General features: G+C 46.7%; 1 pseudogene; it reads right to left on the reverse strand.

Annotated features, from left to right (window-relative positions):
• Positions 1–6,428: 6,428 nt before the first annotated feature.
• Positions 6,429–8,258, reverse strand: LOC102921612 (protein RCC2 pseudogene; annotated as a pseudogene).
• Between the last annotated feature and the right edge of the window lie 603 nt (positions 8,259–8,861).

The following is an 8,861-nucleotide window of genomic DNA, read 5'->3' on the forward strand; positions in this document are numbered from 1 at the left end:
ACAAACCTTAGAGATGAGCAAGAATAACATATACAAAACATAAAAATTAATAAAGAACATACAATAATGTGTGAATACCATAGCAAAATATAAAAACAAAGCTAAGAATTTATCAATCAAATGTCGTGACTTAGGCAGGTGTATTTAAAGAATGCATAACTGTTCATTTTTAAATTTAATACTGCCAATGAAAATGAAGACACCACATACCCAAACTTATGGGACACTATGAAAGCAGTGCTAAGAGGGAAATTCATAGCACTAAATGCCCACATAAAGAAGTTGGAGAAATCTCACACTAGTGACTTAACAGCACACCTGAAAGCTCTAGAACAACAAGAAGCAAAGTCTCCCAGGAAGAATAGAAGCCAGGAAATTATCAAAGTGAGAGCTGAAATCAATAAAATATTTTTTCTTCTCTTATACAATACATCCCAACAACAGCCTACCCTCCCTCCTCTTCTCCCAGTCTCCCCCTACCTCCCCTCTGCCCCAGATTCTCAGCTTCTTCATTTCAGTTCAGGAAAGAGCAGGCCTTCCAGTGATATCAACCAATTTTGGCATAACAAGATGCAGTAAAACTAGGCATATACCCTCATATGAAGGCTGAATGAGCAAACCTAGTAACAGGAAATAGGTCTCAAGAGTAGACAAAAGAGTCAGAGACACCCCCAATCCCGCTGTTAGGAGTCCAACAAAAACCCCAAGCTTAAGAACCACAAAATGTATGCAGAGGGCCTGGTGCAGATCCTCGCAGGCTCCGTGGCTGCTACTTCAATCTCTGTGATCCCTGCTTCATTGATTCTGTGAGCCTTGTTCTCCTGGTGTCTTTAATTCCTCTGGCTCCTACAATCCTTCCTCCCCCTCTTCTTCTGAGTTATGCCTAATGTTTGGTTGTGGGTCTCTGCATTTTCTCCCATCAGTTGCTGGATGAATGGTCTCTGATGACAGTTGGGCTAGGCACCAATCCTATGAATATAGCAGAATGTCATTAGAAATCATTTCATTAACTTTCTTTCAGTCGTGTTTTGTTCTACTCTAGTTCTCTGAGCCATCCAACTTTTAGATCCTGGCCTTCTAAGCAGTGTCTCAGAACAGATTTAGATGTCTATTATGAATCAAACTTAAGACTATAAAGTAAGATTCTGAAGATGAGAAGTTTGTCCACATTAAGCACTTTCAGGACTGAATGGGAAAGAACATAGACAATTGCCAATGACTTTGGGACACTTGCTCTAAAACTTGATTTTAAAAATCTGACAGCAGTTAGTTTGTCTTTCAAGCAAGTTTCTTCCTACCTGTTTGCAGATGCAAACCTCTTCATATAACAAAGGATGTGCACTGATTAAATTCCACATCAGCCTAAATCTTTAGAGAGAAGTAGATAAATTATTTCCGTGGAAGCAATACACATAATTCTAAGTGATTTGCACTGCTGAGATTTGGAAATTTAGGTGTCCTTTGTCTCCCATGTCCTTCCTATCTCTTATCATCTAGAGAATGTCAGTCTATGTAACAGATTTTGTCATCTATTAGTAGCTCAATGTCTGCTTTGCTTGCTTCTCTTATCTACTTTTCTGGGTCTCCATTTATCATTATTTTTAACTGTTGTCAGCATTAAATGTGATTTGCCACATCAGCCAACTTCCATGGCAAATGCAAATCCTTCTGAGTCTCACTTGCAATTTCTCTGGTTTCTAATCCTTCCAGGTCTGCTTTGTCAGCACCATTTGATTTTTTTCTGCCATCAGGGACAGGGCTTCTGTAGATTTCTATTGTTTGAAAGACAGCAGAGAATAAAACAAGTATGTTCAATTGCACATCATTCTCCAGTTATATCAGCTGGAGCACTTATTCCAAGAGCTACAGTCCACAGACTGTGCCATCCTGAGAGAGTTTTATACAGTTAGAATTGGTGTGTGCGCTTAACCTGCAGTATGGCAGGAATGAGGCCTCTGCAAGTGGCACATTAAGCTGCATGGTGGATTTAGCCTTTACTAGTACAAAACAAAAAAAGAGGTTTCTGGGCTACGCGCTGCTTGGATAAAAGCATAGACCCAGGATGGCTCCCAGAGCTGGTGGAAAAGGTACCACCGCCATGTTGGGAAGCTGAAGTGGGCGGAGCCAGCAGCCACAGCACCGTTTCAGGCTTAAAAGGCTGCTGTTTAAAGCAATAGGCTCAAGGTAATATAAAAAATAAGCCACATAAAGATGGCTATCACACAGAGAATCTGGATTATGTTCTCTTTCATATTTGTAACTGAAGAAAAACATTTGATTGCAAAAGCTGTTGAGTTATGCAAAAATGTATATTTTAAAGGTACCTTGACTTCAAAATTTAGATGTAAGGATTTGTTGCTTTGGAAAAGAGGCTCTGCTTTTGTCTCTACAGAAAGCCAGAGGCTATGGATTTGTTCCAGATTAAGATACACCAGGTTTGACCAGCCAAGACCACCTGAAAGGTCTTCCAAGGTCTCCGATGACACCATGGCCCAGATGATTCAACATCCAGAATCGTTTCAAAGCAACTGACTCAGACGATACAGTCTCACGGACTACTCCATGATCCTAAAATTTTCTTTGTGTCCCCATAAGATGCAGTGCCCCCCTCCAGCAGGAAGTAGTAAGAGAAGCTACGCCCATATTCCCAAATATACCAAGCTGGCGTTAAAGATGTGTAAAAGTTAAAACCTTCCTTTTAAAAAAAAAGAAAAGGGGAAGTGCTGTGGGATGGTCTGTATGGCAAATTGCCGATTGGTCAATAAATAAAACACTGATTGGCCAGTGGCCAGGCAGGAAGTAGGTGGGACAAGGAGATAGGAGATTTCTGGGAAGCAGAAGGCTGAGGCAGAGAGACACTGCCAGCTGCCACCATGATCAGCAACATGTGAAGACACTGGTAAGCCACAAACCACGTGGCAAGGTATAGATTTATGGAAATGGATTAATTTAAGATATAAGAACAGTTAGCAAGAAGCCTGCCACGGCCATACAGTTTGTATGCAATATAAGTCTCTGTGTTTACTTGGTTGGGTCTGAGAGGCTGTGGGACTGGCGGGTGACAAAGATTTGTCCTGACTCTGGGCAAGGCAGGAAAACTCTAGCAACACTGGGGGCCTACCTTCAATAGTAACGCATGGAGGAAGGAAAGAACCCACTCCTGAAAGTTGTCCTCTGTGTATGCCTACACACACACACACACACACACACACACACACACTCACACACTTGTGCATACACACACACACATAGAGACATTAAAACAATAAAAATGAAAGAAGAATAGGGTACCCTTGTCCATTCTCACTTTAACACTAGAGGAAACGGGAATGAGCACTGAGAAGCAAACATGAAACTAGTGAGATAAACAAGATTATATCATAGAAACCCGAGGCTTATGTGTCACATGAATTTGGTAAACAGTACATATACAATCGCTAAAAGAAGATATTGATGTTCTAAGAACTCTAGAACTTTATATGAAAAAGAAAAACAAGATCTATGTCCCTGTGTCACACATCTTGAGATGGGAAGACTTTTTTTTTTTGTTTCTTTTTTTTTTTTGGTTTTCCGAGACAGGGTTTCTCTGCGTAGCTTTGCGCCTTTCCTGGAACTCACTTGGTAGCCCAGGCTGGCCTCGAACTCACAGAGATCCGCCTGGCTCTGCCTCCCGAGTGCTGGGATTAAAGGCGTGCGCCACCACCACCCGGCCAAGATGGGAAGACTTTTGTGTGTTGTCTAGGTGAGCACATGTACTTTTATAAAACTAAGCAGGAATACCTCTCCAGAGAGAGGTAGGCTTAAAGATGGAGGCAAAGATAGAGAGATCAAAACAGAGGGGAGAGTAGAGAAGGCAATGGGGGGAGGAGACAGAAGTCAGAAGTACTAGAAGCAGAAAGAGAAGTTGGCTCATGAAGTCACTTCTTCAAGCCTGGTCTCTCTGAGAGCATGTTTTCCCTCAATCCTGATACCCTTTCAACAGGCAAATCATGTTTAGTAATGAACCCCAAAGGCATCTACAGTTTACAAGCTGTAGTTTGTAGTTTGTAATTTACAAACTACAAGCATAGTTTCTTGACCTGCACTTGGAACTCTTGCAGACTTCCCTATCTCTGGCATATGTTTAAGATTCTAAGGACTACCTTTCTTCTTCTTAACCTGTAATGTTATTTATTCTGATATTTATGTCTGGTCTTTTTGCTTTGGAATTACCTGTATCTTCTCCCCACACCCAGAGAAGCAATATGAATGATATTAGCAATATTGACATGGTGCTCTATTACTAAAATAATAGTCAATACTTTCATTATTTTCTCTACATTATTTCATTTCCATTACAAGAAATTAATTTTGTTGAGGCCACTTAGTGTCTTTATGAATTATACTTATTGTATATAAATACATAATACATAAATAAGTAAATAATCAAGTTAAGAAAGAAAACTTTAAGACATATAAAAACTATTCCTGGCATGAAATAATTTTTCTCAAGTACTATCAAAAAGCTTTTTATGTCAAATGTTGAACTATTGAGATTAGCTTCATATAAATAGAGAGTAGACTCTTTTTTTAACAATGATGCCGTTTATTTAAAATGTTTACTCCAAGAATATATATATATATATATATATATATATATATATATATATATATATATATATATATATATATATATAATAAGACAATTAACAGCACTAAACCAGGCACCTTCAACCGAATCACATCATCCTCGCTTGTTCCCTTCATGCTACCTTCTTGTTGATGACCGGAAGACTTAGGAGCCCACGGGCGGCCAGAGCCGTTTCCACCCAGGGCTTCCCACCATCCCCCTGTTCTAAAGGCGTTTCCCAGTGGAAAAGCTCAGGTGGACATTTTAGCCTAAAGGAAGGGGTTGTGGCTGGGCTCAAGGGTCTCTCCCTAGAAGCTATTTTAACTCACTCCCCCATGTCCCCTCCCCCCTGCTCTATCCAGAGGGGCTGACTGCTGGGTTTAGTTTGCTCCCTGGAAAGATGAGCCCAGCTCAGCTCAGGCGTCCTCAGCCCTCTTGGTGACCACACAACTCCAGGACAGAAGGAGCAGACACTGAGCGTCACTAGGCAGAGACCAGGGAGGGCTCAGGCAGCACATGGAAGCGAGGGGTAGAGTCTGGGGTGACCTGGACAATGCAGGTTAGTTTTGCAGAAGCATTGCCACCCTGGAAGCTTGTCCCCTGACTGACTATAGTCAGACACACGATGGGACACAGTGGGAACTCGGATCCGTTCCCGCCAGGCCAAGGCAAGGCTGAGACAGACACACCTTGCGAAGCCAGCTGCTGGAGTGTGCTGGGGCAGGAGGAAAGCATCGACTAGACCATTTTTGGCATTTTAACACAGAGACAGTAACAAGCGTCACAATAGCAAAAGCGAAACCATAAATTTGAAGACCAGAATTAACTTTCCCATTCATCCAGCCTCACACTTCAATCCTTCTCCCCATCTCCCCCAGAGCACCACTGAACTAAACCTAGTTAAAGCAGCCGAAACAGCCCAGACCCTCTGGAAACCAGGGGCCCCAGCCCGAGCTGCCACCACACTCGGGTCCAGTGAGGAGGGATCCGGGAAAGGCACCTCGGAACTCAGCCGCAAAGTCAATACCAGGACGGGCTCAGGCAGAGGGCACTTGTGGGGATGTGGGCGGCAGTCACAGCATCTGCGCTGACACGCGGGGCAGGGGATTTGGGCAGGAATCCCAACTATTTGGTACCAGAGCCAAGCAAATGCGAGCGTCCCAAGAGCATTGGGACCAGCAGAGGAATGACCAAGTCTCAGAACAGGGTGGCCATCCCAGGCAGAGGGGAAGGCAGGAGCAGACAGGCCAAGCACGCAGGTGGTAACAGTGGGTCACAGGAGACTGAGAACACACTTGACTGCTGGCTGGTCTCTAACTGGAAGCTCGGCCTGGGCTCCACGGGGAGCCATAAAACCAGGCCCTTCAACAACACAAAGGTTCCCCACCTCGCCCACCCCCACATCCCATGGTCCCCAATTCTCATTTGGACTTGAGAGCTAAACACAGACCCTAGAGCCCCTACCAGGGGGGAAATGGCTGGTTCCACAAATGCTTCAGCCAAAAGGCAGTGGGCCTTGCAGACAGCAGGCCAGCAACAGCTATGGGGAGAGGTGAGGGCAGGCAGGAGGGCCCGCAAGCATGTGACCAGGTCTCCCAAAGCAGGCAGGCGGGCAGGGAGTCTGGGTGGAGACCCACCACTGGGGAGTTCTTGGCCTAGAGGCTGCTGGTTCCTGGAAGGGCCGTTTCTGTCTGGGAAAGTGGCCATTTCTCTCCCACGTGGCACCCACTCGGATCACAATGCTAATTATGGCTGGAATGGAAGGGCTGGACAAGGATACTCAGGAGGGCGAAAAGAGAAATACAACTTGGAAAAACAAACAAACAAACAAACAAACCCTAAATTGCTCAGAGTTTCTGCCTGTCTTGCAGAAAGGCAAGCTGGCTATGAGCAAATGTTTTAATCAAACAATGAGGGAAAAACACTTTGGAAAGCATACAGAAAAAGTAGTTAATGTTGAATCCTTGGGAATGGAACCGCAGGGAGGCTGACCCAGTGCACCTTCGGTCAACTTTTGCTTCCTAAATTCCTTGTCTGACTTCAGGTCCCAGTGCACGTGAAAACGACAGCTGCCACGGGGGGTGCCACCCTGCCTCAGAGGGTGCGTGGGGTCTACTCGGGCAGCCGTTTGAGCTTCTCTTTCTCGGCTTCACTCTCATCTAGGGCTATCACCAAGGAGTGTGAATAGCCCATGGCCACCTGTTCTGAGAAGATGCCATCCAGGGTCTTCACCTCCTGAGCTGTAGTGGAAGATTTGGGCTTGTGGTCCCCATATCCCAGTTCCCCGAAGGTTGGCGACGGACCCCAGCTGATGGTACTCTCATTAGCTGCCACAATGATGCTGCTCTTCCCACAGGCGAGGCTCCGGATCCGCCAGCCACAGAGGTCCTGCACTGCTTTCGGGTACATGGTAGACTCACGAGACGTATTGGTGGCCCCCCAGAAAAACAGGCCACCCACTTCACTGACAGCAAAGGAGCAGGTGTAGCCCGCGTAGATCTGGGTCGCGCCATGCCCCGGGAAGTCAAACAGCTTCACTAGGCAGGGTACCATCTCAACCTTCTGCTCCGCATGGCCCAGCCGGCCATAGCCACCGAAGCCCCAGGAGAAGACTCGCTTCTGTGAGTCCAGGACCAGTGTGTGGTTAGCGCCACAGGCTACATCTCGAACCACCACATTCGGGACAGGCAAGATCTGCCCATCCTTGGTCTTCTCGATGAAGATGGCTACCCGCCGGGGTACCAGCTCACAGTCATATTCTATCCGCTGTGCCTGGGCGATGAACTTCCCATCTGAGTTGTGTCCCAGCTGGCCATACTCAGGGCACCCAAAGGAAAAGAGGTTGACTTAGCAGTCCATCAGCATGCTGAACTCAGCCCCGCAGGCCATCTTGGTAATCGGCTGCCCATTGTACATGATCTGAGCAGGGCTTGGGACTGCATCTGTCTGGTTCCCGAGGCCCAGCTGCCCCATCTTGTTCTCTCCAAAGGCTAACACAGAACCGGTGTCTGTCAACGCCAAGGTGTGGTTACGCCCACATGCTGCCAGCATGATAGCCTCCTGACTGAGGGCCTCAATGAGTCTGGGGGCTTCAATCCTCTTGGTATCACCCTGGCCCAGCTGCCCCTTTTCATTCCGACCCCAGCTCCATAGTTTCCCTTCTGTGGTGATGAGGAGGCTGTGGGCAGCACATGAACCCGAAACCACAGTCCGCACCTGGACTTCCGACAGGCACCCATACCTATGGGGCCCCCACAAATTCTGACCGAGGTTGCGGTAAGCAGCTTGCTGTTTAGGGACTTCCTTCTGTCCCAGTTGGTCGCCCCCAAAATCAAAAGCTGCCCTTTGCACTTAGACCCTTCGAGTTTGACTCGCTCCTTCGTGTGCTCGGGCTCCGTGATAACCGCGGCCGCGCCGCCCGCCTTGCCCGCCGCCGCCGGGGGCCCTGTCCAACTCCGGGCAGTCCTCGTTGCCGCTGCTGCCGCCGCCTCTGCTACTGCTGCAGCGCTCGGGCCGCTTGCACTTCCTGCCCGCCAGGCTGCTGGGCCTCCGAGCCCCCCCCCCCCCCCCCCCCCCCCCCCCCCCCCGCGCACTCCGTGCCTTTGCCGGAACTCGGCTCCTCCCAGGCCGCCCCCTTCTTCCTGGGCATGGTCGTGGGCTGGTTGGAGTGATGAGAAAAGGGAAGGGGAGCGATTGAAAGAGGGGTCAATGGCTTTGTCTCTCCCCGGCCGGGACGAGGGCTCCAGCCCACTCACCAGATACACTTAAAATGTCGAGAGTAGACTCTTGATTCTAGCATTTTCTTTCTAACTCTATTATGAAGTCTCATAAAACTAAAACTTCGAATCGTTCAGTATTTTATAGTGGAAGGTAATGTGTTGACTGGCATTAGTGTGTTAAGATCATTTAAAATTTGACTAACTATACTTTCTGAAGCAAGGCATGTATGTATCTGTGAGTTCTAAAGGCACCATAAATGTACATGTGTAAGGAAAAAATAAGAAATAAGAGGAGAAACAGATAATGGCTGAGCAATATGATGAGAATGAAATGGACTTTGAACAAATATAGTTCAAAGCAATGTTCAACTCTTTTAATATGTTTACTGTAGGTTTCCCCCTTTTTTGTGTTTTGATCTTGCTCTGTAGAGCAGGCTGGCCTCAAACTCATAGAGATCTGCCTGGCTCTGCCTCCTGAGTGTTGGGATTAAAGGCACGTGCCACCATAGGCCGGCTAATTGTAGGTTTTCATG

This window comes from Peromyscus maniculatus, chromosome 3 (assembly GCF_049852395.1).
Source record: "Peromyscus maniculatus bairdii isolate BWxNUB_F1_BW_parent chromosome 3, HU_Pman_BW_mat_3.1, whole genome shotgun sequence".
Lineage (NCBI taxonomy): Eukaryota > Metazoa > Chordata > Mammalia > Rodentia > Cricetidae > Peromyscus > Peromyscus maniculatus.